The following is a 4,482-nucleotide window of genomic DNA, read 5'->3' as shown; positions in this document are numbered from 1 at the left end:
CGGTGGTCAAAAGTAGAGAATCAAGAGTGAATTTCAATCAATGCGAGTCAAGCACACAGAAATCTCAATGAAATACATTTCAAAAGACCTAAGAAAGCATCAAGTGATTATACTCATCATTATTATCTAGTCATTTCATCTCAACAAAACTCACAATTTATTCAAACAACCTAAAAAGAAAAGCGAGTAAAAACATGACCAAAAGAGCACAACTCAATGGAGACAAGTCATAACAACCAACTCACAAGTAATGCTCAAAATCCACTAAAATCAACCACAAAGTGTCTCACCCCCAAACTCAATATCAAACAATCTTTAAAATTAATGGGAATGGAATAAGAACACGTACCGGGGAGGTGAGACAATCTCGCCTCCTAGTATGGTTGGCGATGATGCACCAGGTGGCATAAACAAGCTTGGTGAGATTTGGCAGTTTTTGGCTCATTTGCTCAACTCGACTCGGTGCCGGCATATGTACTTGGTTGGCGTGGAAGAACAGCGCTCGAGATGGTGGGGGAGTTGCCGGCCACATTGGGTCTTCATAGATGTGAAGCTTGGTGAGATTTGGCAGTTTTTGGCTCATTTGCTCAACTCGACTCGGTGCCGGCATATGTACTTGGTTGGCGTGGAAGAACAGCGCTCGAGATGGTGGGGGAGTTGCCGGCCACATTGGGTCTTCATAGATGTGATCTTTCTCAACCAGGAGTGGCACAACAATGGGGATCTCGAGAGATTGAGACTCATTGACATCTTCTTGAAATTCTTCACTAACCAATTCTTGAGTCTCCTCCTCTCTCAACAAGTCAACATCAAATAACTCCCAATGCTCCTCTTGTGTTTCTCTATTCATGGTGTTAGTAGATTCATCTGGAAGCAGCGTCAACCTAAACAACTCTTCTAAATTTGTTTTCATTTCCTTATGAAGTTGGTCAAGCACCTCCATCCTCTCTAACTTCTCTATGCGGAGTCTTGTCTCCTCCGAAAATTGGGTGACAAGGTCTTCAAGGTCTAGAGAAGACTCCGCTTGGTGAGGGGGGGTGTCAAGCCATGGCTCTGAAATGTTAGAGCTATCCTCAAAACCGTGGTCGTTTGTTGAATACCTCTCATACCGATAGTTAACATCGGCCATGTCTTCCAACCACCAATAAGCTTCATCCGCGGATAGTTGGTGAAAAGAAGTGGTACCATTTCCTCTTTCCACCCACGTTCTTGTTGCGGCATCTAACCCGTCGAGGAAGATTCGTAGTTGCACCTCCCTCGGGAAACCATGGTCGGGAAACTGAATGAGATGCTCCTTGTATCTCTCCCAAGCACTAAAAAATGGCTCAAAGTCTCGTTGAGCAAATCTTAAGAGGACTTGTCCATCAACCATCTCCAAGTACCTCATAAAACAAAAGAAAACAAAAATAAAATAAAAGATTAAAAATGAGAAATAAGAGCCTAAATTAGAATCAAGTTATGTACTCACAATATTAACAACAATTTAAAACGCCAATCCCCAGCAACGGTGCCAAAAACTTGATACGAATTTATTTTTGTATAATAAATTTCCGCAAGCGTACGGTGTCAAGTTTTGAGTATAAGGTGAGTGAGTATCGTCTCCACAGGGATTGGGTTTAGAATTGCCATTAAGTACCGCAATTATTGTAACTTAACTTTATCTAGGCAACCTAATAAAATGACAATTAAGAAAACAACACAAAATAAATATGAAAATAAGAAAATAAAGTATCTATACACAAATGGTCTAGGGACTTGATTTCGCTTTATTATTCCTATGTTCATCCTATTATGTAATCGCTAATCAATTCCATTCAATTCATTAATCAAGGCTCTAATGTCATTTTGCAACCTCTCCCGAGTGCCTCACAAGAAATTGTATTTAAATACCCAAAACAATATCCCTATTCGAAATGAACATTTAAACACAAATTAAGCTTCGCCTTTAGAATTAGAAAATAGGAATATTGATCGCCTCCCAGCCTCACAACGACCTAAATCCTAATTGGATTATCTAAGCGTTGATTTCCTCCCGATCTCACAACAACCTAGACTATGCTTCTCAAATCTAGATAAAGAATTCAATCTCTCCCGAGCATCAAATTCGCAATCTAAAAATCATCTAACTCATTGGCCAATAAATTAAAAAGCATTAAGCATAGAGAAACATAAATGAATTGAAAATGAAATTAAATTAACAATCAACAAAATATTCAAAACATAGTTCAAATAAAACTACATCAAGTCCTAGATTTAATGTCTAGCTCAACATGGAAAAATAGATGAAAGAAGATAAAACCCAATATCCATTGAAGAGCTTCCAAGGACCTCCAAGATGAAGGATTTTGGCCTCCTTTTGATGTTTTCTTCACTTTTCCGGGCTCTGGTTCCAAATGGCAACTCTTTCCTTTTATACTACAACATTTCAGAGCTAGGGATTTAGTCGCGCGCTGCAGCCCGCGTGAAAACGCGCTGCGGCGTGCATTTTTGGAAGAGGGATTTCACTCGCAGGGGCTGAGATGCGTTGCAGCACGTAGGACACATTCTTGGGCCCTTTTGGCGCGCTGCAACGCCCCTTGGGCACACTGCAGCGTGTGTCCAGCCTCTGGGCACGTTTTGGGCGCGCTGCAGCCCCTCTGGTGCACTGCAACGCGCATTTTTGGAGCTGGGTACGTTTGGGTGCGCTGCAGCCCACTTTGGTGCACTGCAGCGTGTGCTTCGCTTGCTCTCTGGACTTCTTTCCATTCCTTTGCGCGTTGTAGCCCAAAAGGGTGCGCTGTAGCCCGCTTTTTTGCATTCCAAGCCTCCTCTTTTGTGCCTTAAAATCCTCTTTTGCCTCCTATTGCCATTGATTCACAAGTTGGGCAAATATTCTTCTTTGCTTCATGCAAAATCATCGAAGTTCGCATTTATTTATAACTCCTATAAAAAACACACAAAAGACATTAAACTAACAAAAATGCTTGAAAACTTACAAATATTCAAGCTTAAAAGTACTTGATTTGTTGATAGAAATACCCGTCATCATATAGGGAAGGACGCGTGGACGGTCGATGGTTCGAGTACCTCCTCCCAGACCCTAACTTTAGGGCGAGCCTACCGGCCCCGGGATATTTATCTGTTTATACACGGGCCTTTGTGGTGGGGATGACACTTCCCATCCACCTATTTGTGAAGGGCCTCTGTGAGCTCCACGACATCTCCCCACACAGTTGGCCCCCAATTTTTGGTATTGCTTCGCTAGCATGTGGATTCTCTGGGACCAAAGGTTCGATGTGGAGCTGCCGTTGGACGAGTTTCTCTTTGTATATAAACTTTGTCAGGTCCCTAAATACAACGACTGGTATTTTTTGGGTAGTCACGGGCGATCTAAGCCCATTTTAGGAAAACTAATAAAGGGTTTACCCTCGTCGTCTCATGCCTAGAAGCCAGTATTTTTTATGGTCAAGGGTATGTTCGACGTCCACCCCGCAAATAAACCATTTAAATGCATAAGGATGCAGACATCTTTTGGGATGTTGAGTAAGTACCATCGACCGCATGTTACAGCTAAATTTACATTTTTACACCGCTGACCTTATGTCTTACTGTACAATTTCCTAGGAGCGCCCCAAACTTTTTGGAAACCAGCTAGCAAGGGTAGAGGATGTTGGAAATGGTGTCCTAGAAGCATAAGATGTAATAGGATATTTATTATTTATTTAATAAAAGAGTTTATTCATCATTTTATGTGTATATATTTATGAATATTTTATGAATATCAATGAAAATTTCATCATTATTTATGTAACCTTAAACATTGTATATAAGTGTTATATACGATAGGATAATATTTAAGGATAATAATCAAAAAGCAATGTTCATAATGTATTTAATTAAAGTTCAGAATCTTTAATTAAAACATTATTAATACATGTCATTCCTATTTAGAATGGAACGGTGTTATCCACACTGTTAATATGGTGAGATATTGAATGAGTGTATTTCGCATAATGAGATTATGTGGAACAAGGACACATACACAATATGAATTTCTAATAATTTCCGTTAAGTATAGAAATTCTAATTGAGTCTACTGATGGTCATATGTAGAATGATCTTAATCCTGAGTTCTTAACAGACTCCTATTTATGGATTTCTGTCTTTTGATTTACTCGGTACGGATTATGAGATCCTGAATCCTATTCCTTGTATTTTGGAGACATGATGAAGTAGGTAGCCGGGAATGTTATTACACGAGATGAAATCCATTCCTTCTTAAGAAAGAAGTAGATAAATAATTCTCTTGAGGGTTGATTCGGTACTTAGACCAGTATGAGCTCCGATTCATGAATGTGTTTTATGAATCACTGTCCATTAGAGAATCAATGGAACTCAAGGATAAAGAAGTAATTAGAGAGGTTAACGGATTTTACCTAGCTCTAATATGAATTATTTATGGAGGATTGATCTATATGCAATGACTATATCAAATGGACACTT

This window comes from Morus notabilis, unplaced genomic scaffold (assembly GCF_000414095.1).
Source record: "Morus notabilis unplaced genomic scaffold, ASM41409v2 Scaffold186, whole genome shotgun sequence".
Classification (NCBI taxonomy): Eukaryota; Viridiplantae; Streptophyta; class Magnoliopsida; order Rosales; family Moraceae; genus Morus; species Morus notabilis.
This window is presented reverse-complemented; position numbering follows the sequence as displayed.